This window comes from Zosterops lateralis (genome assembly GCF_965231275.1).
Source record: "Zosterops lateralis genome assembly, chromosome: 1".
NCBI classification, from domain to species: Eukaryota; Metazoa; Chordata; class Aves; order Passeriformes; family Zosteropidae; genus Zosterops; species Zosterops lateralis.
The window spans coordinates 130205101-130232276 of record NC_139762.1 but is presented as its reverse complement, the minus strand read 5'-3'; positions in this window follow the sequence as shown (position 1 = coordinate 130232276).

The following is a 27176-nucleotide window of genomic DNA, read 5'->3' as shown; positions in this document are numbered from 1 at the left end:
ACATATTCTAGTAAAGAACTGTTATTCTATTCCCCAAATCTTTGCCTGAAAGCTCAGTAATTTCAAAGTTATAATAATTAGGAGGGAAGGGATTCCTATTTTCCATTCCAAGGGAGGTTCCCAGCTTCCTTGGCAGGCACCCGTCCTTTAAACCAGAACACAGACCATTCTTGTTTTCCTTCTGTGTTGATGGGGAATTGCTGATCTTCAGTGGCAGTAGGATGAGTGATTATGTTTTCAATGTGTTTGTTGCACAGGTGATGTTAGAGTTAATGTGTTGTGTGAAAATAGGAGAATTGCCATGTCACAGACCTTGATTTTTGAAAAGAGAAAATAACAAATTATGTTTGAAAAGTACACTACAAACAATGGCAAGACTGAACATTTGCTAGTTGTTCTGTTATGGTTTGTCACAAAATGAACAGAGAGGCAGAATAATGGGAATAGGCAATGATAAATTCTTCCTCCACAGTGTGGGATCCAGGAGTGTTTCTCCTGCTGGGACAAGACTCAGATGTGCATCATTTCCAGACAATCCTGGCTAGTTCTGCAGAGGAAACCCAGGCTCAAAGTCAAGAGGGAACCTCAAAATGTTCCAGAAGGGCCCCAGAGCAACCTCTCAGGGGATCAAAGCTGTGGAGGACACCTGCCACGTGATGCAGGTCCTGCCAATAAGACCAAAGAAAAGCTGCATTTGCATTGCTTGGGTTTGGCAAAAATTGCATATTTCTTGACTGAAAATATCATTATCTCAAATATAAAAGTATTAATGTTTGGAACATTCCCAAGTGATCATGCTTAATGACAAACCTTGGCAGTCTCTAGCAGACATAACATTTCAGCAGTGACCCTTGGCTGCTAGGATAGTATAATGAAAGAAACAAAAGGTTTTGTATGATTTTTCTTGAATCTCATGAAAGGATTAGCTTTTTATAAAGAAAAAGGTGTAAAAAGCAGCTCATTCAGCAATTTCTTACCTGGAATGTTATTTTTTTCCCATGCAAGTTGAAGGCAAAACCCCACTGACTTATGAGGGAGCGGATGATGCACTAATTTCTCCAGGTCACAGGAACTCAGTGTCTCCAGCATAAAGGAAATGGCAAGTTATTGCTTATGCAAACAGTCACATTTGGCCAAACATAGGAAACAAGCTTACAAATTGTTGCAATGTCAATGCAAATTATGGTAGTAATTAAAACCCATTTCCCATGATAAATCACTGTTGGAGATCCTTGTAAGAGTATCAGAAATAGGGAAGAATTTCACAGCCACTGAAAGAAATTCTGTTTCTATCTGGGGAGAAAATGACATTCTTCACAGACAGAGGAGTGAAGCACAGTCTTGGCAAGGAATAACTAAGAGATAAAGATATTATGAAGTAATCAGGCAGTAATGCTTCAAAGGAATACTAAAAAAAAAAAATACATTATTTCATTTTTATTGGGATTAAATGCTTGTAATAATAGTATTGTTTTAACCTTGCCAATATGCTGTCAGTGTCAATTTTATTTAAAAGTAGGAAAAAAAACAAAAGGCTATTATTACAAGGAATTCAAGCTGAAATGGTGAAACTTTATTGCTTATATGATTGCATTTAAAATTAAAGTCTGTGTGTCAAATGAAATCCTGGCACATACTCATACATTTCATAGGAGCTTTTGGGCTTGACATATGTACCCCTGTGACAATAATATCATCAAATAAGGGAAACTTTGTAGATCTATTAGAAAATAGCAATTTGGTAACAAATTTATATAGACTTGTTATAGATTGTCAGAAATAAGAATAATGGACATAGTACAAATCCAAACCATATGTTCCATGAAAGAGTATGTCCTTCCAGCATTTTTTAAAGCTATAAATTATCTATCACACTACCAATAAAGTACTGTAGAGGTAAGGTCAGTGACCCCAAAGCACTGACATTTATTTCAAGAACCAACCCCTGCAGCTTAGCACTTCATCCAAATTTTCAAATGTGGAGGAGATCTCTTTTTTCCTTTTCTTGTGATGTTTTCCCACAGGCCAGTCTGCTTGCTGATGTTTCCATGATAATGTTCTTCACATTCCGTCAATTTCCATTTAGTAGCTCTACTACAGTAACAGGAAACTTTTAGATCATCTCCTCTGTGTATACATAGAGGGGCTGTGTATGCTCTGTGTCCTCATAAGCATTTACTTGGCTGGACCACTGGAAAATTTCCCTACTTCCAACTTGCTAAATGTTGATAGTTTGAGGGTAATGGTGCCACAGGTCTGGTGGTCATACATGAGGAAGAGAGCTGTAAGGAATGGCTTTCTTTCAGCAGAATAAGGGGCAGAGTGGCCTGAGGGACAGGCTTTGCAGCCATGACCCAGGTCCATCAGGAGGCTGAACATCTACAAAAATGTTGCATCAATACCACACAAGTGGGAATGAGCAAAGCACCCAATCAGGAAAGACAAGGAGAGCAAAAGATAACAACAATGGAAAAAAGGTGGGAGGGTAACAGAAAAAGAGACAAAAAAAGACTGCAAAACTCTGAAAGTGATTTTTTATTGCAAGCAAAAGAGGCTGTGTAACTTTGTTATCATTGCTTTTCATTTTTCCTGATCTTGCTACTTCTTATTGTGGCCAAATCCACCTGTGAAAGATTACAGATTGCATTCTCAGGTGGAGTAAATCAGTGTAGCCCCATTCAGCCCAGATGGCAATGCTGCTCTCCATAGGTGTTATTACTGTGCCTTGTGCCTGTACTGTGGTCAGCCAGCTCCAAAACACAGGAACTGAGAAATAGAAACTGCTGGTTTCTCCTTACCCTGAATTTAAGATGTCCTGCTTTCTAAATACTTGAGTCTTACTGTTACAGTAACCCCAACTGCTTCCCATTTCAAATATTTCTGCATTATGCATTGCACTGGAACAGCACTGGGCAAACAGGCTGTGGGCTGAACAAGAAACATAAGCAGAGAGGCAGAGAGGGAAACACCCAGAATAATATTGCTTTGAGATTCTGCAGTTAAAGAGACTTCTCTGCACCTCATGTGGTATCAGTCCCCTTTCTCCCTTCAAGCTTATTAGTTTACTGATAAACCAGATGACCTACACTATAAAAATTTCCTTGCATATGAAATTTGCAGAAGAGCAGCCTACAAGACAAAAATTTTCCTTCTGTTCTTACATTTTTTAATAAACTAGAATCAGCTATTTGTTCATGGAAACATGGATTTGCAATTCTCATGCATACTGCTCCAACACTGTAAGTGAAAGCCCTTCCACTTCAAAAGCAGCTGTCAATTTGTATCTAAATGTGCATTCATTCCTGTTAGACACAGCAAAGCTGTCAACACCATCCAGTTAGTTATTTATTCACAATGTTATATATATATATATAACATGGTAATAAGTGGTCTTTTGCAGGAATGACTTGGTTTTTTCCTCCTGACTATTATTGCACATAATCTTCCCAGTTTGCATTCCAGGTCAGGAATGCTCTAGAGGGTTACTTGGGGAATGGTTCTCCAGCTCACTAACAGGATCATCACTCATATGAAAAGAGGCTCTGAAGAGATTTTGCCATTCCTTTATTTTTCCCTTTTGATTAATACAATGTATGGAAGGTTTGTTTGGGGCAACTATAACTCTGTCAGAGAGGTACCTCTTGAGGACCTTGGAAGCTGAACAAGTTCAACTTTGTTTCTTACTCCTGAAATCCAAATATTCACAAAGGAACTATTTGCACAGTTATGATACTCATCTGTACATTTTTCTTTCTTTAGGTGAGGGTGAAGAAACTTAGATGTGAGGAGCTGAAGAGAAGGTCAGAGACAGAGACAGTGAAAAAGATTGAGATGAAAAAAGGTTCATCTACCCTGCACATTGAGCCCCTTCATATAAGCTTGGCATATGTTTGCTCCTATTGTGAGATTTTTTTTTCCCTTTACAAAATGGTAGAAACAGGTATTCATGTAATATAAATATTTTTACCGTATTACTTTAATGTTACTTTCAATTCTCTTCCCCCTCCCTCTCTCCCTCCCTGTCCCCCTCTCCTCTTATTCTATGAATACGGATCCTCTGTAACTATTTTCCCATCATCTATTGCTACTATAGTTCAGAATTTCCCCTCTGTTTCACAACAGAATTAAATTCAGGTGGCTTAGTATATTTTGATTTAGTTTGATTTGGGCTGGCATGGAAACATTAGGATCATCTCAGGATTTTGTAATTCAGATGACACAGATCAGCAGATATGCCTGAAGCCTTTCAACAAATTTTGAGGGAACTGCAAATTTGGCAGCTTTGACACAAACAAGGCAGTATGTCTGCATTTTTCTTGACCAGTGGTCTCACAGTTGGTGGTGGGAAGTGCTTACAGCTCTCAGTATAGTGAGATCAGTAGGAACTCAGCACCTCTGTAGTAAGGCCACAAGAAGACAGACACTCAAATCCTGGTGCTTGCCCAGAGATTTGTTGATGATAAGTTACAGGCAAACAGCTCATACAACCTAACACATAGAAAATTTTATATAAATAAAACAGACCCATATACAGTGAAAATGTTGATGAATAATTTTTGACAATGCAGCTCTCTCATGGTTGTTTTAGGTTTCAGCAGAGTTGCCAAAAATTCAGTTTTCACAAGAAATCATGGGAACATTTTCTTTGGTTTTGATCTGTGTGAATTTCAGCTCAGTAAACTTATGAATACTGCAAAAATCACAGAAAGAAACTTATTCAGAGCTCTTGAACTCCATTTATATTCCAGACTGAAGCTGACCCAAGTTGGAAATGTCATAAATATTTTGATGCAGAGCTAGAAAATGACCTAGGTTCTTTTCAAAGCCTCCAGAGTCTAGGAGAACATTTTGATCTTTGTGACAAATTTTTTAAGTGTGTTAACAAAAGTTGTAGTCTAAAGGGCACAGAATAGTGTTAAGGTTTCATGAAACAAGTTCTCTAACTCCATAAAGTAACTGAGTTTCTCAGGAATGGTCTTCTGAACAGTTTTGGCAATCTAGGAATGGAACAATTATTAATTTCTTGAGTAAAACTCCTACACTAAACATCTTCTGTGTGATTAGGAACACTTGAGTAATTCTTTTTCACTGTCTCAGATACATGCCATTAATTTTTTAAAAAATTGATAGATTACAGGATTTCTGTAGTTATTATTAAGATTTATCTTGAAGATGAGAAGACACAATGATCCTGACTACCCAGAAAAATATTCTTTAAACCATTAGTATTGGGTATAGGAAAAGAGTATCTTTAAAAAAAAAAATTAATAGCAAATCACCAGTTTGCCTGTAATACAATTTAAGTAACCTATGAATTTTGAAAAAAAAAAAAAAAAAAAAAAAAAAAAAAAAAAAAAAAAAAAGAATATGTGTGTGTGTATTATCAAAATCCTAAAGCAGATCACTGCAATACCTGAATGGTTTCAATGGAATATTTCACTGATGAAAACACCCCATGAATTCTTTCTTATTAGACTTCGGAACGTTCACTTGGACATGACCTTTACTATGTAGAGTGAAAACTGAATAAAAGATTGGAAACAAATGTTAATGGTAAACAGCAATATACTGAGCTGGAAAAAGTCTGCAGGGATTATAACTGATCTGGATTTTATTTAATTACTTTAATTAGTTTATTTACATGATAAGAACAATTCATAATATATGTGTGTGTGTGTATGTGTGTGTAAAAGGAGGTTGGTAATGCATTACCAGCTCTCCTGTCCCTCTTTCTCAGGAATCAGTTGTGTTTTGCCTGCCTATATGGTGCTGGTTTCTAACTACAATCTGCACCATGCATATAAAATAAATGGGACCTGGGAACTGTGAAACTTTATTTCCTTTCTGGTTCCTGTTTTTCTGGCCCTAGTGATTGCTTAGTCTTCTTCACATATACACTTCTCCAAAGGGACTTTCAGGGTTAGAAATATGTACAGGAAATAGCACAATTAGATTCAACTTAGGAAACAACACAAACATATATCTCAGGAGAAAAACATCCTAACTGTGTAATCATCAGGAGGTAAATACTTGGAAGCATTTGCATTTATAAAGATTTAGGGAAGATAATAGGCAACAAATCAGATGTGACTTAGATCTTGTTATAGCAAAGGGGCAGTTGGGTTTGTAAACCACGTAGACAGAGGCATTTTATCCATTATCAGGGAGGTAGTTTTCCCTCTCAAGGTGCTGCAAGAGGCCTTCCTATGGGATTAGACACTCAGTGCAGTTCTGGGCTCCTTGATTTGTGAGTAAAGTCTCAATCTCAGTGACAAGTCACAGACACAGGTGAGGATATAGAAAGAAACTGTAAAGGCTCAGAGAAGTAAATTCATGTGCTTTAGCAAAGCAAAGTCTATATATGATGGAGGGGAGCAGAGTCAGGGAAGGATATGTGAAGACACTTTAAGCACTGGTAAGGGGTTACTACAAAGTCAGTCACTTTTTCAACTTGCCAGCCAATCATGGGATGGTCCTCTTCCCTCTCCTACCTGTCTTGACCTCCAGTGCTTTCTTTCCTCATGGAGAAAGTGATTGCAGAAATATAAAGGTAAAGGAGTGGAATGGAGATGGAGACTTCTTATCCTGTTATGCCAGTTTACGCCTGGCTTGCTTACACTGGAATGGGATTTCTCCTCACTGATCAATCTGGCTAGTGTTGGCCAGGAGCTATGAATAAAGGGTAGGAAATTCTTCACTGTTCCAGAAAAGTAGCAAGTACAGATGTACCAACACCATCCCAGAAAATACCTGTGTCTTTTTATTGTTTCTGACAAAATTGTTACAAAGCTTGTACTGTACCTCATACAGCTGGGTTGGAAATAGCAGCAAATGTTACTCAAGTTCTATCTAGAATCAGATAAAACCACAGGATGAGCAGTGGCTGGAGCCACTTCTGTAAACCATTGGCAAAAATACCCTAGCAGTGATGTCTCCTGAAGTGATGCCCAAAATGATATTAATATCACTGTGCATTTCCAAAACAGACTAGAAATTACAAGGACCACAAGAAAAGTAGATTCTGTCAAAGACACATTGAAGTTCATGTGTGAAGATCTGTCCATTGAGAAATCCTGGTGATAAAGAGAAAAATACAAGAAAGGACCCAACACACTGTCATTTGAAAGGGCTGTAATTTCAGATATTTTATTAATTTTCATGGTGCTAATCTGAGAAATGTTGTAATACATAAAGTTGCTAATGATATATCACAGAATCACAGAATGTGCTGAATTGGAAGGGAGTCACAAGGATAACTGAGTCCAGTTCCAGGCCCTGCACAGCACCATCCCGAAGAAGACACCGTGTGCCTGAGAGCATTGTCCAAATGTGTCCTGAACTCTCTTGGGCTTGGTGCTGTGACCACTTCTCTATGTATTTTATGTTCTGGTCAAACCCAGAGCTAGACAGCACTCAGAATTTCCTAGCACTTAATTCTCTTTCCGCGCTTCATGTTTTAACTGTCATGATATAACTGAAAAGGAGTCCCCACATGGATATTTGGGTTGGACTGAGTCTCTCTAGCTTCCTTGGACAGGCCAGAATTCTTTTTCCAGCTCTCATGCTGAGGCTCTGATCTGACATGAAGAGATGTTCCAGGAGTTACTCTGCAGAGTCAGGGCCTGTTCTCTTGTAATGCTGAGGTCCATGAGACAACAGTTGGGAGCTTGGCCTTTTGCTATCTGGATTGGCATGTATTATGCTATTCAAACCAAAATAACACCTGGATGGTTCAGTAAAGGTGGGTTAAGAAATATATTAAAGTGTAAAACAGACAAGCAAATGTTAGGCAAAAAGAATTATCATTGTTCCCATTTTCAGGGGAAAACTAGGAACCAAAATCTCATTTTCAAGGATAATGAGGGAGTTTTGCTTATGGTCTGCATAGTTTCTTTAGACTCCTTTAAAATTCCAGCTAAAGAGATGGTTTAGATTTCAGGTTTAACTTCATCTGAAGGCAGCTGAAGATGCAAGAAAATAGGCTGGAAAATAGGCCTGTAGCAGTCTGCCTAAGTTACACAGGAATTCTGAATCATGCCATGCATATGTATCAATAGGCATTTGAACTGGGGTGCATTTGTTGCTTTGCTTGTGTACAGCATAGCATGCTTCCATAGAGAAACTTTACCCTGTACATTTAAAGCATTTGCAGCATCTCTTTGCCATTCTGCAAAATTGTACTGCTAAAAATAAAGCATTTCAGTTACAAGAAATTACACTGCCAGTTAAATGGCACTATTTTCTTCTGCTGACTCTGAGAATATAAATTCCTTCAACAGTCAGAGCAAATATGAGTTTGAAGGTGTTTAAACAAATGTACACTTCAGTTGAAAGAGGTTTGCAATAACTAGGTTCAATAAAAAGTTCTAATTGTAGGCCTCGGGTTAAGTCCTGAAACACATTTTTTGGTCCCCATGTGTCTTGTTTCCAAGATGGCAGCACCTGGAAAAACATGCAGTTTGATTTTCATGAGAGATGTGATCTCTGATAGTCAGGACTGCACTGCACAAGCTTCTTTTAGAAGTGGTGGCAATGTTGCTGCAGTTTAAGTGGATGTCTTTTATACTAGGGAATAAGAATGTCTTGGGCTAAGAAAAACATGGGTCTTAAACAGTTTCCATGCAATTAAGTTAAGAACTCAACAGTCTCTTTCAATAGCCAAGCCAAAAGTTTATGAATATTGTGACAGCAAAATGCTGTTGCTTTCTATAAAGCTGTTTTTAATGTCCCTGAAAATGTCTCTGAAATTGCATATTTTGATTCCTCTGGGGGGAAAATAGGAAAAATGGACAGCGCTTTTTTAGTATCTTCCCATGTTTGCCAACATCCTTGTAGAAAAAAATACAATCCTTAAAGTAAATTGAACTTTTAACAAGATTTTACCAATTTCCTTATGAAGGTTGCCTTTTCCCTCACATAATTTCCTGTGGTGAAAATAATCTCAGCGGTCCATGAACTCTGCTTCCTCATCAGTTAAAGCTTACAGCAAAATCAAGTGCAAAATGCAAGCAGTTAATCCTTACATGTGTAATATTATTTGGTCTGGTTTGTTGGTTTGTTGTTGGGGTTCTTTTTTTCTGTTGAGAACCATTTTGCATCGTTTCAGTTGTTGCTTCTAATGGCAGTAAATGTAAATGGGATGAATCAAGAGCTTCTTCCCGAGGGGCAGGTGACGAGCACTGTCCCTGCTGGGGCACAACAGGCTGGAGGAGGTTCACAAGCCATTCCTGCAGTGGGGAGTCTGCAGCTGCCCTCCACAGTAAATTAGTGCATTGCTCGTGTTCTGTTTGTTTCCACACTCCCTTCTCAGCTGAACTAAACGTGATAATTAAACTGGACAATTAATAAATGATGAGCATAAGATGACTGGGGACAGTGCTTCATCATAAGGAAAAAGAAGCATCAAAAGCACTGAGAAAAACAACAAGTAACAGGCAGACCCCAGGCAAGCTTTCCCACAAAGCTCTGGCAATATGCCTCACTCCTGATTTACAGCACTCCCGCGGCTCCCCTCTGAGCTGTGTCTGCTCCAGAAACTGTCAGTGGTGTGAAACAGCTTTAGGAGTTTTTGCAGGTGGACTCCTCTCTGCTCAGGGCTGCACTGAATCTTACGTGTCTCTGGGCTGTAACATAAAAGGCAGAGTGGGGGAAAGCGAACACATTTTGCAGGAACTGATCCTACTCTCTGCTTTGCCATAGACTTCCCAAGTGGGTCTGGATAAGGTTTGTCATCTCGCTGTCTAAATTCCTTCTGAGTTGCTTGGGGATGGTAAGAGCAGTATTACCTACCTGTTGCATAGCAGGGAGTGGGCTGGTTAATTACTGAGTGTTTATACAGTGGGGTCAGCAGAGAGAGTGCTATATGATAGCTAAATATTAGTATGAAATCACAGCAGATAACTGCACATATCCTCCCTTGCACAGCATGGTGATATTTTATCTTCTTGTTATTTTGAGTCACATTCTCCAAAAGCTGAAAATACTTAGTGTCTGTTTAAAAGAAATATTTCAAAGAACACATGCTGGTTTGAGTTGTTTCCCACTGTGCATAGCACCTGCACACAACCGACACTGGCGAGCTTTTTGCTTTAATAGAAAAAGTAAAATGAAGTGTTACTTCTCTTTAGATTCTGTTAAAGGGAACACTATTAAAAATACTTGTTCCCTAGCCAACTTTTCCCCCTTTTTTTTTTTCTACAGTTGTATCTGCTTTGGTGTACATCTGTGCCTGAATGTGTTCCTCTTGCCTCTATGCCCTGACAGACATTTCCCACAGAGGCAGGTTTATGAGACATGTGCCACTTCATTTTTGGAGGCAGAGGAAGGTTTTCACAAAAGATGAGGCCAGTTTTTCACTTGTCACCACAGATAACATAGTACTTCCTGCAGGCAAGGATGAAGCTGGGGTGGGTGAGTCAAGGTTGATGGGTCCTCAGCTAAATGTACAGGTCTAGAGGTGATAAACACCTTTTATCACACAGGCCCCCCTGCTCAGGTGGAAGGTGGAGCAGCAGCAGCTGCTGCAGCAGCATTTTGGTAGTGCCCCCATAGCAGTGTGTCATCCATCCCAGGGCAGTGGCACCTTTTTCTCTTCTCAAGCAGGTCACTACGTGCTGTTCAAGATGCAGGAGAGTGTCAAGGCAAGAGGAGCAGCTCTCACTGGGGCTTGGCATCTGGGGGTCAGAGCTGCCAGCTGTAGCACAGTGTAGCACAGACCATCCTGCTTCAGCATCAGGATCCATTGAGGCATTTTTCTTCAAGAAAGAAGGTCAAGAGACACTGCTCTTTACTAGTGACCAGGGAAGTAGCTCACAGACCCAAGCCAAATGCACACAGCAACTCTTATATGTATAGAGCCTTGGGGGATAATATTACGTGCGAAACAGAGGGGACAAAACCAAGCTGTTTTCTGTCTCAGCCACTAAGGGCACCAGGTGGACCAGCAGCTTGGAGAGGTACAGTGAAGGGGAGGTAAGTGCTACATGCAGTTTTTAGAAGGGACTTGGTACTGCTGCCTGTAAAAAAGCAGACAGGCAACTGTGCCCCACAGTTGATACCATGTCAAGAAATTATTATGTCAGACAAATGGAGACATACTGGAGACACCAGGTGGAAATGGTGTCCATGGGGGATGGTTTTCCACTGATTCCCTTCCCCTGCCTGACTCAAATTCTGTTGACAACATACAAAACACAGTTAGAGAGTGAGTTGCCTTGGGATGATCATTCTTCTGTCCAGTGGGGGAAAGACTTGGTGGGACCCAGCCATGTGGGGGCTGTGCCATGATACTAGGAAAGCCCTAGGTTCCTCTTGGTGCTGGAGATTTGGCACTAGCAGGAAGGTCCAGGAAGGGTCTGTTGGGTGCTTCAGCAGGTACAGGCACAATCTAGGGTCCTGGTTCCTGTCAAGGCGGAACTGACATGCACCTCTTGGGGGCAGATATCTTACTAACATGTCCATGAGAACTATCACCAAACAGTGCTCCATGTCTCAAAAAATGGCATTTCCCACAGGCAGTCAGCCTGCTGACATGCTCACAAAGGGCTCCCAGAATACCTCATTTCCTGGAAGTTTGTCTTCCCCCACTTATAAAGAGATTATTTATTCTCTAAATCTGCATATATGCCAGCCTTCATTCAGACTTGGACTTTACCTCTCCAATAACTCAGTCACCTGGGCAGCAGTCACTGAATATGAAAATTAGCAGTGTCCTGTGTGAACTATTTTTGCATAGATATACATAAGGGCACAGGATTCCTCCTGGACCCTTTTTGTCATCTCAGGAGATAGGCCTGGGACTACTGGCCACTGCTATGAACAAGAAGTCTGTTACTACTCCCTGAGCCCCAGGTTTTGAACTAAAACGTGATAGCCACAAGCTGCTGAATTCACTCAGAAAGGTGTGCAGAGAAGGACTGGGAGCAGGTACCCCAAAAGGTGTAGTACAGCCTTTCCACCAGAACCCATCTGTGGTGGAAAATACCCTTGTTTTCATCTTGCTCAGATTCCTTGTGGTTGCTTTCTGCAAGTGTGACATTTTCTTGGAGTAGTCTTCAGAAGCAATGTCAAAGTATAAGAGATAAATAAATTCAACTGTGATGCTCTCAGTTAATTTCCAAATATCTAATTTCAATGACTGGTTGATCTGGGAAACGGAAGTTTCTTCTTCTGGTGTCCTTCGAGCAAATCAGATGTAGTTCTGAAACATGGTTTTTAACCATTCAAAGGCTGCAGGAACAGGTGTGATAGCAAAATTTAAAGGCTTGTTGTATAAAGAAACCAAACTAAATTCTATTGTTGTCTTCTCTGACATTGTCTCTTTCTCCATTGGAAATGTGAAATAACTTTGTACCTTTTTTATTAAAGGTATTTTAGTGAGGGATAAACTCAGTCACATTATCTAAGAGGTCTAGCAAGGCAGAAATGTCTATACAGACTGTTACAACTAGTAGGAAAATACTGGTACAAAATAATTTCTTGTTCATAATGCCCTCAACAGCAATGACTTGGTTGTGTTTCCCAGACATGGTGGAAGGGTTCAGCTGAGTTGCCTGGGCTGACAGAGCAAGGAGGCTGGCAGAAGAAACCTTCTGCTGGTGCTGCTGATGGTGTCTTCATCTCCTCTCTGCAAACCCAAGTGTGGATTTGACCCAGACTGCAGCTTTGTGCCAGGACAGATGCACCAGTTTAGACCATGTGATCCCCTCAGATACTAGATAGTTTTCAAATCTGGCCCCACTGGTGAAAATCTGGCCCAACAAAGCCACTCCACTGAGCTCTAAGGAAGCCAAGAGAAAGTGTCTCATCCCAATCAGGGATGGGATCCAGGATCTAGGAGTCACAAGATCCTAGGAGTAAAAAGCACAAAAAGCATGCACAGAAAACACCTACCAAAATGACTACTTAGGAAATTTATCTTTTACATTTACAGTAGAGAATTTTACTCAGCTGTGAGCAGATGTGTATTAATGGACGGATTTAAAATGACTAAGCTCAGACAGATCACAAATGTATTTTGGCAGTGTAATCCACCAAGTAATACTTATGGCAGAACATACCCAATAACATTAATATTTCAAGAGGGCTTTAGAAAGAGATAAGATTTACTAGTTGAGAATAAGAAATAAGATTTGATATTTAAATGTATAGGGACTTAAACATTTGGATGAGGAGGTAGGAGTAACAGTGTGAAAGGTTTTCAAAGTTCAAACAAAGAATCCTGAAGTCAGCTCTTAGCAAGATATGCTGAAGTGAGTTATGTACACTCATACAATTACAGTGATTTCTGTACATGTGCAAGAGTCAAGCTGCTGCATATTTTTTGTGCAGTTGTGGTCATTTGTGGCTTTTGCTGGTAGCAAAATTTCTGATTGTTCTAAATACCTCATATACACTGGTTTGAGCAATTCTGTGGCTACCATGAAATTACCTCCACTGAATTTAAGTAACAATGAGGCCATCAGTCCCAGCTAGGTTCAAGTCCATATGAATTACTTGGCATCACTAGAGTATCTGATCACTAGCCAAACAGGCAAAACCTTTTAAGTTCCACTACAGGATGCAAGTAGTGTCATCTTTTTGGAGAGATGACGCTAGAAATGGCCAGAGGGCCAAGTCAGGATAAAGTCCAGCCACAGAGCTGTGAGACTAAGCTAAGATTAGAAGAATTTATGCCAAAAGAACGATGCAAGTGGCAATGAGATTTTTAGATGCATTCATGGTTAGTCGCATGTAAAAGAAATGAACTTATCCTTCAAGGTAATTCCCATTAAAAAAACAGTAGTATAAACATCACAAAAAGAGCAACATTGGGTTTTTTACATTTTGCTTTGAGTTTAACAAGCCTGAGCAAGTACTACAAAATGCATTATTCAAAGCACTGTCTGAAATTTCTGGTGTCTTGTTATTGTAAACACACACTTCTGTCTGTGCTGCCAGGAGATATGGTATGATAAAGATTGACTAGCAAATGCTTTCATGGAAATAATGAATTTTGCTGTGTCTACAGCTATGCAGAAATATTAGTGTGTGTGTTAGGGCCTGAATACATTCCACCAAAATTTAGGCAACTAGCCCAAAGTGTCTCAGTTAAGAGTTCAGTTTCAATAGTTGACATTAGCTCCCTATGAATAAAAGACTTATTCTAGAAAGCAGTTTATCTTAAATCTGAATAGCTCTGAGCACCTGGCTCTTTCTCACACATGTGAACACAGAAGGTTTCTGAGCAATTGCACAGGACAAAGGTTTCCTGACTCATGATGGGCCTGGTCCTGCTGCTGCCCTGACCAGGGACTGGCTGGAACACACTTGTCTCCCTTCTGCATACTGGGGAGTGTCCCATGGCCACAGACCAGGCACCACCAGAGTTTCTAACTTTGGGAGCTTATCTCAATACCCAATATGTGACAGAATGGTGCTTCAGAGGTCCTTACCCCAAAAGTCACTTCCATCCAGATGAGATCATCTTTGCACTCATTAACCCCATTATAGTTCTGAATTTGGCTGAGTTTACTGTCCCAGTAAAAGAACCAATGAGCACATGGAGTACCAAGAGATATTCATGGGTTTTAACTAGCAAATAATTTTGATAGTAGCATATCACATAGGGATTGCTAAACACAGAAAACCTGCAAAAAGCATTAGAAGTATACTTCACTTAAGAAGTCACTCACTGCAAACTGTTCTCTACCCTCTACACTTTACAGTGCAAAGTTGAGCATAGCCTCACACTGCAAGCAAGAGGTCCTCAAGTGGAGCAGAAGAGGAATTCCACCCCAAACAAATCCCCTCACAGTGATTTGTCAAAGATTAGAAGCCCTCAAGCTAGGCAGAGTTTGTAGGAGTGGGATTTGGCTAGCTCTCACTACTGAATTTTGAAGGAAGAAAGAATAAAAATGAATGATGCCTGACAGATGTAGGTAGGCATCAACATCTGAAGGAACTAGGAAATGTGGGTATAGCGTGTGTGATTAGGAAGAGGCAGCAATAAGCCATTGTATTCTGCATGGGTGGTCAGCACACCACGTAAACACTATAACATTATTCAGTGAGGGAACAAAATAAAAAACTACAGCTTTATTACAGATGGCAAATATGGTTTTATGAAACATGGGTTATACTTAATTGAGTGACTGATTATTTTTCAAAATATTATTACCACATTAACTAGGGAAAGGCAGAGATGTTTTACAGATGAATTTCAAAGACATTCAGTAGACTAATTTCTCAGATTATTAATGAATATTTTGAAAACATTCAGAAGAATGTTCAAGAGAAAACTGGGTCAAAAGGGTAAGTTTTTTTTTTTTTTAAATAATCTACTTGATATTTTTGAGTACCTCCAATTTTTCAGATTTCAAAAACACAATTCTCTTCACATTTTCAACTTGTTCATATTTTCTCTGAATATAATGTGGGCACATTTTTGATTGTAAATTGATAATTACACAAATTAATATTTACGCAACTAACATAAACAGAAAAAGGAGAGTTTCAGAGTGTGATAGCCAGGAGACACCCCAACTCTGGCTTTTGCTGCTGTGCTGAAATGAAACTCCACACATTTCACATGTCCTGGTGCCCCCTTTGTCTGTGATGTGTGAACACTAATTAGTCGTTGACTTCTATCTGTGATGAAATAATTCCCCTAGTAGGAAGCTGAGGTCCAAGAAGGAAGTTGTGTTGAGTAGTGCCCAATTGGCTTTGGACTGTGGTGCAGGCTTTGGCACAGCTGTGAGAAATGATACAGATATGAATCACAAACCTCTGCTTCATTCTTTGCAGAGAAAATTTGATTTTAAAGAACATAGCGCTAATGCAGAAATAGGATGAAATTTTAGCGCATGAATATTATTTTTCCCAATCTCAAGTAGATAATTTAACTTAATGCTAAGTGAACATTTAAAGACATTTGTCACTATGAAAATTTAAAAATGAACCAAGACTGTGAAATTTGTTAACAGTCACTTTCCCTTGCTTTTACTTTGAACTTTGCCATGAATGGTAACCACTTTCCAAAGTACTGGCAGTAAGTTTCCCTCTTTAATTTAGTATCTGGTATTCTAAAACTGCAGAGTCTTAATGTGCAATTCTTCTTTAATGATTCTCCACTCAACTGACATCTTACAATGTTTGCTAGCAAGAACTAGCAGATCAGCTTTTTTGTTTTTATTAAAGAGCTTCTCTGTGAAATCAAAAAGAAATCCTTATGAAAGATTGTTTAGTCATAAAACACAGGAAAAAGGAAAATGGAAAATATTATAATGTTTCCCTAAAATTCTAACAACATTTGGAAAATATTAGGAAATAAAAAATTTGGAAATATAATGCTTCAGACCATGGGAAATAGGTGGATTTGGAACTGATAAAACCTAACGTAGCTCATGTTTAAATTTATCCAAATTTGTGACATATGATGATCTGGCCCAGAGGTATTATCTTCTAAATATTTTTTTTTTCTTATTTTTGACTTTGCTGATAAAGTCACTGTTCTGAGCCAAAGTGTTTTGAAATGAATCCTTCATTTCAGGGGAGGATACATTCCTTGTTACATTAGCCCTCCAGATTCTTGAAAAGCATTGCACTTTGCATTTCAAATTGAAGAGTGGATTTGGAAGCTAGTTTTCTGCTTGCCATTTTATTTTACGAGCTCTGCCAGTCCATCATGCTGATCTGACAGAGAACCAAAATTATGAACAATATTTTTTATAGGCGGGACAGACTCTGAAGTTCATCTAATGAACCACTTCCAGGGAGATACCCCTGGCTGGGAATATCCCTGCTGTTGGTGCTGGGCTCTTTCCCAGTCTCTGGGAGCCAGATCTGTCTGAGATGGGAGGAGGAAGCACAAACCATCTAGCAAGGTGGCTTTTTGACCAGAAGAGTCTACTTAATTGAAAAGAAGAAGCAATTTTATCTTTGACTTCTGAGGATGTACAAATTACTTAATTCACCACAGATTATTGGCTGGAAGAGGGCAACATTTAAGAGCATAAGTTCAGAATATTTTGCCAATAACACTTACAACATAGAGAAGGTGGAATGGAGACAAGTAAGACCAAGGTCAGCAGTACAAAATGCATGGTCAGTTACTCAGCATAAGTCATCTGTGAAAACTGGGAGCTCATGATATGGATATAACATCATACAAGTACAGTGTGTTAGTTTCAGAATTATTACAGTGCTCTGAAATTATAACAGCATGAAAAATGTAAAGGTGAGGCATTTGCAGGAGAGGTGTGAAATGCTGCATTATTGCACAGATGTCTGGCAAGTGTTTACCTAGGAGGACAGACACTGTCCAAGTCATCTATCATAAGGGATGGTGAGTTAAGAGCAAAACAGGGGTAAGGTAAATCTGTAAGAAAGATAAAAATGAAGACTTAGAGAATGTTTTTAGTTCATTAAAAAAAAAAAATTCTGAAAGGGGATGGAAAATTATTTACAAAGAGGCATAAAGAGTAAAGGAGAGAAGCTTATTTGAGTCATACTCTGTACTGATTTGAGAAGGATTGCCTATAAATTGATTTTGAATGAACAGAGAAGGAATTTGTGAACATATATAGGCAGGCTGCTTGTAGCCACAAAGGTGGGAAAGCTCTGGAAGAGCCCTTCCAAAGCTGTTGTGCGGGTGGCAGCTGTACTGTTCAGGTGGACGTTCCTGCATTCATGGGAGGGTCCAAGAGCCAAACCAACCCAATGGCTCCAGCAGTCTCATGTTCCTATTTTCTCAAAGTTAAAAATATCCCTTAGGAAATACTACCACGTCTCTCTAAAAATTGAGATTTTAGGGTACTTAGATTACACAGTACATTGCCAAAGGACAGCTGCTGCTAGAGTACCTAGTCTAATTGATCCTTGGGGCAAACACTTTTTGCTGCTGGGCTGGATTCTGACTGTTGCAATACAAGGGCTGGCAACTCAGAGATAGCAGAAAACTGAGGAGTAATTCCCTCTGCCTCCAACAAAAATCCCTAAAATCAAAACAAACAAACAAACCGACCCCCAAAAATCCACCTGCACATGAGATACCACTGGGACAAAAATGTGCAACTCACATGGGCTCATCCCTGCAAGCTCTGAACTGCAGAAAAAGCATGAAGTGGCATGGATAAGCTCATGACACTTGGCTGATAATGCCTTGAAATAGAGTAGAAGCCAATGACATTTAAGTGATGCAGGCTCTGTTTCTCTTTGTTTTTGTGTTTCCCTTTACTGTCCACTGATCCTGCCCACTGAAGGCTAAGTTAAGAGCAATTTGTCCTTACTTCCATTGAAACTGCTATACTTTAATTTTTATCTGTGTAGCTTTACCATAATTTCTTGTACTTGCCATGTAAACAGAGGTGGCTGTCTCACATACGGATGAGAAAAATCTTTTGAGAAATAGAATATATTTTCAGTCCTGTGTGGGGCTGTTGTACTAGCAGGAAAGAGGACACAGTAGTAAAATCCTTTGGACACAAAAAGGTCTAAGACTTAAGTCTTCAGATGTGTGAAGATTTATTTGACCTTTATCTGTGTTATAGTGTTCAGCTCATACCACTGTTTGTAAAGCATCATGTTTGAAATCATTCTGACAGACCTTGTATGAAGTGGTATCAGTGTAAATATGTAGTAAATACATTTATTTCAGTGGATTTTCCTACTCCAGAGTGACACAGTAATACTTGGGATGACCTGAGATGTCTATAGAGAAACTTATCATGGGAAAATCCAATTAAACTATGCCACCCCTTCCTTCAGTAATTTTGAGATGACCTTAATGACCTGCCATTTTCAAAATGATAAGCAGGTTTTGATAAAACCAGTTGAGATGATGCTGAATGTTTCAAATCTGTCTACCCAAAGCATTTTACCCATCTGATTTCCCCAGCCCCACTTTCCTGCTCTTACCCACAGCCACTATATCTCCCCTCACAAGTCAACTCTGATTTTGATCTTATTTATGTTGTACTTGTAACAGCTCAACTCTTGACTCTATGGTGAGATATGGCCGTTCACACATTATGCAGCAGATCCATGGACATAGTGAATTCCCAGTGGTATCCTGATAGCTGAAGAAAGGAGAGGAATTTTTAAATGTGCTTTCTCAGACAACAAATCTTTTCAATTACACAGCCCCACTGCGATTCAACAGGACAACCATTCCCTCTGCTCAATTTGAGAAGAAGGATCTTCTGCAGCACTCAGACATCTTTTTTTCTTTTTGTTTTTCTGTTGTAACATCCCACTTTATCTGTCAAGAGCCAATGTGTCCGTGATATGTTGACATTTCTAGAAAATTGTAGGCAAAGAAAATTCTCTTTTGGCTGAGACACAACTCAAGAATCCTGGTTCTCTCACAGAAATAGAACAAGAATTCAAGATTGGGTGCAATTGTAAGAGTGAGCCTGTGGATTTGGAAATAAAATTGCATTTCCTTGGCTACACACTCTGCTGTAGGCTTTCAGAGCTCTAAAGAGACTGAAGTTTTGCTGAACTGGAAAACTCCACTAACTTAACAGCTGGGACAGGGACAACATATCCAGGCTTGCTTACAGGATTTGGTTTGCCTGGAGGGAACAAGTGTTTTATTTTAACTTGAAGACACAAAGAGGAACACTATCTCACACTTATTGCCACAGTCACTATCACTGCTGCATATATACAGTAGAAGGGTAACTTTCATAGCCTGATGGCATGCACTGAGTGGGTTTCTGACTCACTTAATCACACATACTGATACTTCTCATCTACATCATTCTAGGATGCTGACTGCTGCTCTGAGGGACCTGAGCGTGCTTCCTTCCTTTAATTTTTATCTGTGAAGCTTTACCATAATTTCTTGTACTTGCCATGTAAACAGAGGTGGCTGTTTCACATATGGATGAGAAAAATCTTTCAAGAAATAGAATATGTTTTCAGTCCTGTGTGGGGCTGTTGTAATAGCAGGAAATTGAAACACAATTAAACCAAAATACATAAGACTGGAAGGGGCCTATGGAAGAAGTAACAACATTACCCTTCTGGATATTTAAACTCATTTCTTCTTCCTTTTTAATTAGACTCAGTTAGTTTTGTTTGGGTTTTTTTGGTTTTTTTTTTTTTTTTTTTTTTTTTTTTTTTTTTTTTTTATCCTATATTGTGTGGTTTTGGAGAACTGCTCTAAATAGGACAAGACAATATTACATGAAGACAGACCAGATTTTTCTGTACCCTCAACAAGTTTGCTTTTCCAATGAACATCATGGCTGAAATGAGTTCGTTTTTCTCCTAAAATCATGCCCATCTTCAAGTCTTTGCTTCGTTAATACATACAGCTCCAACCAGTCCATTCCTCCACCTTTGTGCCTGTGGTCAGGGATGAACCTTGAGACAATTGTGCTTCTCAGGCAGGGTCTTGCTCTGAGCAGCAGCTCCCAACTACTTCTGTTCTCACTATGCAGAGACACCTCATTGCTACTTGCATTTAACCCAAGCAAAAACTAATTTTTATGCTTGGGACTGATCCATAAAGTTGAACCACATGTTTAACAGCTGCCATTAGTTGCTTTCAGTGTAACAATGGGGTAGTTTTGGCAAGGTCTGGAGAGGGAACAACTATGCAACAGGGAAAGAAAGAGTGTCCTCAAGTGCCCTTGTACTGATTCACATTCGTCCTATATTGATTCATTTATGAGTTATGCATTTTTAAAAGAGCCTTGCACTGCTGGAAGCTCAGAAGATTGAATTTTTGACAGAAAAAATTGTGCCTAGGAAAATTTGTATTAGGTTCTTCAAGAATATAGTAACCTGGACCTCTCAGTGACGTGCACTTGGGACAGTAATGCTGGGCTCTTGAACAAGGATGGGGGCCTGGAGAGCTCCAGTTTGCAACAGGCAAGGCTTGCACTTCTGGCAGCTGCCTGGCCATATTTCTAGGATGTCTCTGGGTTGTGTGGGAAGCTCAGGAAGTAATGCAGTGTTAGTGTATGCTTCCCAGGACAAAGACCTGGCAAGGCTGTGGTGAGACTTTCACCCTGGGGAACCAAGCACTGCCTGGGCAAGGGCAGCACTGTGGGAAGACTTCCCCTCCTGCAGCTCTCCAAATGTCCATCCCCCAGTTCCAGGGGGATGATGGGCAGCTGAGCTGGTCATCCAAGGCAGAAGAGGATGGGGGATGCACTGACACTGCTGTGCAGAGGAGCAGGAGAGGGGCCTTGGTCAGCAGGCAGAGCACAGACTCATGCACCAGTTCCTGCTTCTTGACAAGTGATTCGAGTCTGTGGTGCTCCAGCAGCAGATTGTCTGCATATTTCTAGTGCCCAGCTAATGCAATGTAATTAAAGGCATCTTTGCTAACAGTTGTAGAGCTCTTGCAAGAAATCACCTCTCCTTCCCCTGGCCCTGGGTTATCTGTGAGTCTGTCAGCAACTCCTGCCCCTCAGCTGGTCTGTGATGACTTGCTGATGTGTGACTCTTGGGTGACTCTGACAATCTCAGCGCTGTGACATTCTGCTTCAAGGAGCCATGTGGCACACTTGGGAGCAAGCAAAAGGGAGTAGAAAGCCAGACCTTAAATACAAGCACATGCATTAATTTATAAATGCAGGTTCACATGTATTATTTATGTGCTATATTTATACAGTATATTTATATTTACATACAAATATAGTATATTTATATATAAATACTCACTATGTATATAGATACATAGTGAGAATTGGATATGGATATATGTGCATGTATGTGTGTATATATATATAGATAGCTATAAAAGTACATCTGAACAGAACATCAACTAGGTGTTCAAATTCAGAGTGCTGGGACTCAGAGTGCTCATGCTGGTGTTGAATTAGATGAGGATTTATGTTTATCAACTCTTCTTGACTACCCCTTTGCCAAAGGAATGAGAGCAGAGTTTGGCTAGAACAAGTAGGGTTAACTAAGCTGATAACTCCTCTGAGAAAACCTCAAGCCAAAGAAAGTCAAAAGGGGGTGGAGGGATGGAGGGGAAGATATATGAATTATTGAAATATCTAAAAGGAAATCAGTAATTCTGAACCATCATAGCTGGAAACAATTAGTGGCTGGCTGGCAATTCAGAAGAATCAATAAGAGAAGGATGTGATTTCTAATAACTCAAAAATAAAATCTACTGATAAGTTAAGAAGGAGCTACAGGGGAAAAAAAGAGGTGAATAGGATACTAAATCTGTTAACAATTATTGTCAGTGCCAACACTGGCTTGGAAGAGTCACGTTTGTTCTATCACCTCCACCCAGACAATTATAACAATATGTATTCACCAGGCTCTCATGACAGGAGCACCCACCAATCCCATTAGCGCTAAGGAGCTGCTGGCATTTGTTTTTATTTTAATTTATCACTCAGCTGTTTCAAATCACTTAAAGCTAAAACTTGGCTTACAAGTTGTCGTTTCCAATGCTAATCCTTTGTGCTTACTGCATATGTGCCTGTGTGATATGTATATTTTCTGAATTGTAAAACTGGCATGGAAAATTCCCAGTCTGGGTATGAAATGTCCTATCTGGCCCTTTACTGTAAAGGTTGGTCATGCTAAAGCCATTAACATACATTTATTTCACAAACAGGAGCGTGCCAGATGGTGCAAACTAGCTGGGTCTTGTTCACCACCACTTTACAATTAACAAGCTAACACAGAGAAGTAGCTCAGATTGTATGTATATAGGTCATCCTATTACAAGGCAAAGTGATAATATCCACGTGATTTCCTTAATTTCTCTTGTCTGGTGACAAACAGCACAGGCATGTGATAAATTGCATTAATTTTCACCTTTTGACCTTCTCACTTGTTCTCTGCCCACTAATCCATTTCTGCTGGGACCACTTCTGGCATTAGAAACCTCTGAGCAGCGCTCAAACAACCAATGCTCAAAAAAGAGCCCAGTCACAGATGGTTTCCTTCTTCCCTTTGTAAACACAAGAGTTTCCCTTTTTATCCTCCTCTTCCAAGTTACACTAGTTTGAAGAGAGACCAGTGACAGCTAAAAGGATATTGTAGTTGGGGGTCTGGGTCATCAGCCAGAACCACGTCCAATGCTGTTTGAGTTCCTACAGTTGGAGGTAAAATTATTCTAGTATAAAAAGCCAATTCCTTGAGAAGTGCTTTTTCTAGAATGTGGTAGAAACAAGATATATGGTGGCTTGCTCTGGAATAAATATTATGTTACAAAAATCATTCATGTCTTCAGTGCTTCAGAAGAATTTTGCTAGTTTTGGCCCCAATCCTGTAATATGCTCTTTATGGGCAAGAAGTCCCTCCTGATGGACTAACTGAAAGATTGAAGCTGTATTTGGACTGTTCAGCTGAAAGCATTCAGCTGCTTCTCAGCACTGATGAGCTGCTTTCCATTTCCATTTAACTTAACTGTGCAAGTTCCGTTGCAACTAATACACTGAGAATTTGCAGTCTGTTTGTTCTAAGACATAAATGTGCAACACTGGAATCCCAGAGCTCAGTGCAGGGCTAGAGATGAGCAGTTAGCTCCTGGCTTCTTTCTTCCAGTGCCCTACTCTGAATCATTTGCATCTTCCCCAACCTGCAGCAGTTTATCTCTTGATCCTGATATGACAAGTGAATCATTGCAATTATATAAACTTGCAACAAATCCTTTTATGCTCTGCTAGGAAGATGAGGAGTACTAGCAGTACTCCAGGTGCCAGTGGCATTGTAAGTGGTGGGTATGGATTAGGTCCTGATCCCAGGTAGGGGGCTCTGAGAGACAGCAATTTGTGCACAGCCAATTTGTGTGCTGGTGGAGCAACTGCATCCTTGGTATGCAAGTGTTCAAGAGAGTTTCTGTCAACTGTGCAGCAAACTCAGGCTCTCTTTCACATTCTCACAGAGCCCAGACTCTGTATGACGCTGTTGTAAACTGTATTTTGGATTTCATTTACATTAAGATTGACTTCACGTGGCACATTTTGAGCCTGCACACACTGCAGCCAACACATACAGTCACTCTACCCATCTCATGCCCAGCTAAGTGAGATTTCTTAAATAAGCTGAAAAAACAAATTTTCATAATTTCATACAGCCAAGTTGTTTTATTTTGCAGAATCTACTTATCTGTACAGCAAACACCTGCACAACCTTTGCAAAGTTATTTGAAAGAATCACAGGCCAATCAATCCTTCAGTAACCCAACAAACAAGCAAAACTCAACTAAATCACACTGACCATTTCCCTGCCTCATTTTCCTCCATGCTCTTAAACAGTCTATGGAATTAGATTTTGGAGTTAATTTCACCTTTGAACCAGGCAGTTTTCTGCCTCCTTCAGCTATTTCCACACTAAAATCAAAGCTCTTGCCATGAATGGCTTCAGCCTCATCAGTCATTGTTGACACTGACTTCCTTGTTCTTTGGTTCTGTTCTTGGTTCTCAAGCCATTTTCCTACAGATAACCTGGACAATGGACATTGCATATATCCAGCTCACCTTTTGTCTGAATGGTGGCATCTTATTCCCAGGGATTTGACCTGTGGGAGGTATCCCACAGGCAGTCCTAGCAGAGTAAGGCTGAGTCTACCTCTCCACTGTCATGCAAGAGAGCAACATTTTTGTAGGAAGAGCTCCTATTCAAAAGAATTTAGGCATGCAGGCTTGCAGCCAGAAGAGCATCAATTCTCATTGCATTTAGGGGATGTTTGCATGAGGCTGAATTATTACATCATTTTTCTACATCCCTAGAAACTGGAGCATACTAAAGGGAGGAAATATGTGCGTTGACCTATAAGGACTTTGTTTAGCTCTGATTTATTAAAGGTCACTCAGTATGAAATGATTTAAAAAAATTCCCATGTCTGAGAAATGTGTTTGGATTTTTTAAGATACATTAGCCTAGCAGGATAGATATAATTTCTTTGGATTTCGGGAATGTATTTGGTGCAGTACCACATATCAGTGCAGTCTCAGTAGGTCAGAAAACATTACAGGGATGATGAGGCAGGAACTGTCAAAGCAAATTGTTCAACAGTAGTTTGGGGCACTCAAAACCTGCAGAATATAAGAAAAAAGCATGAGATATTCACATATTTCTTTTTTTTTTAACTATGCAAATGTTCAAAATCCACCTATTGTCCAAGATTTTGAAAATTAGTTTTGAAAACTTGGACTAAGTGATGATTTCTTGTATATTTGCATTGTGCTGAGTAAAAGTGTTAGGTGCTGCTTGGCTCCAGGTGAATGACTTGTATTGCTGGAGCTTGTCAGTGTCAGGGGGGGTGGCAGACCCTGCTAGCTTTGTCCCTGTGCTTCTCTGGCCTGCTCTGGCGCAGGCAGAGAGCTGCAATACACCAGCCAAGTGGTTTCTCTCTCCCACACTTCAGAGGGGAAGTATTGGATTGTCAGGCACAGTCTAGTCAGCACTCTGCTCCTGGGATAGTGCAACCATATACTGTCCTTATTTGGGCTGGATTGCAGGGTTACAAACCAGTCCTTGGGCTTTTTTTTTTTTTTTTTTTAACAAGTTCATTTTGGTGAGACATGTTTTTTCCCCCTGTAAGAAAAAACCCCACAAATATTTTTAGAGCTGGTTAAATTATTTGTTATGAACGCATTGTCCAATGAATTTTGGCCTTTTCTTGAATATGAGTCACTCACAACCTTATTTCAGTGGATGAATTTGTTATTCATAAATACTGAAGAAATAGTTTATGCAAAGGAACTTCAGTCTCTGGGTTTTTGCAGAATTGCTTGTTTTTTTAATTAACATCTGCTTTTCCTGGTTCAACATTGTTTATCTATATTATGAAGCACTGTAAATAGTAATAAATGACTTTAAACATATGATTAACAGCTAAAAAATACTTGATGGAATAGAAAATAAAAATGCACCACTACTTGTAAAATCCTGTGAACATTTGTGTTCAGATGTTTTTGTGAATATAGCTGTAGTCACCGAAACCACTGCAAACATAGAGCTGTGTAATTCAACAGATCAAGAAAAAAAAGGTGTCGGTATATCTAGGCACAAAACAATTGGGTTGTATGCCCAGTAAGATACCTGGACAGCCAAAGTTCCTCCAGGAAAATTGAGTTGAAGTCCTGCACAGAACATGGATTCGCTCCAAGTATCCTTGTTTTGCCTTGAATTTTCTAGATCATTAGAGTTTTTCTTCCCTCTACCCAGACTTAGTCTGAGCAGGTTGGTGCTTGCTCCCAGCATAAACTGGATCAGCAATTAAAGTTAAGGTATGATTCAGGATTTGAATATCTGAGTCTAGTAGATCAAGTTAACTGCTGGACCATAGAAAGACCTCTAGGTCTAGGCTAGGACAAAGATGGGGCAACCCCATTATCAATACAGACTTGGGATGGAGGGATTGAGAACAGCTTGCAGAGAAGGACTTGGGAGTATTGGTGGATGAAAGTTGGATGTGAACTAGTAATATGCACTCATAGCCCAGAAAGACAGTTGTAGCCTGGGCTGCATCAGAAGTGTGACCTGCAAGTCAAGGAAGGGGATTCTGCTCCTCTACTCCACTGTGGTGAGACCCACCTGGTGTATTGCATCCAGTTTGGGATTCTTTAGCACAGAAAGGACAGGAACGTGGTGGAACAGGTTCAGAAGAAAGTCACAAAAACGATCAGAAGAATGGGACATCTCTTCTATGAGGAAACACTGAAAGAACTGTAACTGTTCAGCCTGCAGAAGTGAAGGCTCTGGGAAGCCCCTCATTGTGACCTTTATATGGGGGACAAAGGTGTGGACAAATTTTTTAGCAGGCACTGTTGTATTGGATAAAGGGTAACACTTTTAAACTAAAAGAAGTTAGATCCAGACTAGATAAATAGAAGAAATGTTTTATGGTGAGTGGTAAAACACTGCCACAGGTTGTCCAGGGAGGTGGTGGATAACTTATCCCTGGAAACATTCAAGGTCAGGTGGGATGGGGCACTGAGAAACCTGATGAAGTTGAGAAACCTGCTCATTGCGTGGGGGTTGGATTATATGACCTCTAAAGGTTCCCTCCAACTCAAACCAATGGTTGTTGGCAGAGGCAAAAACCTGTATTTTTACAAAGCATTGGTGGGTTATGGTTAAAGATACTGTTTGAATCATTGACAGATGCAGGCCTACTTTATGTGCCAGAGCCTACATGTAGGGGGGAGTAACAGCAATTACCATATTTCCATAGCCAAAAATGCCTTTACTCACCCTCATCTAAA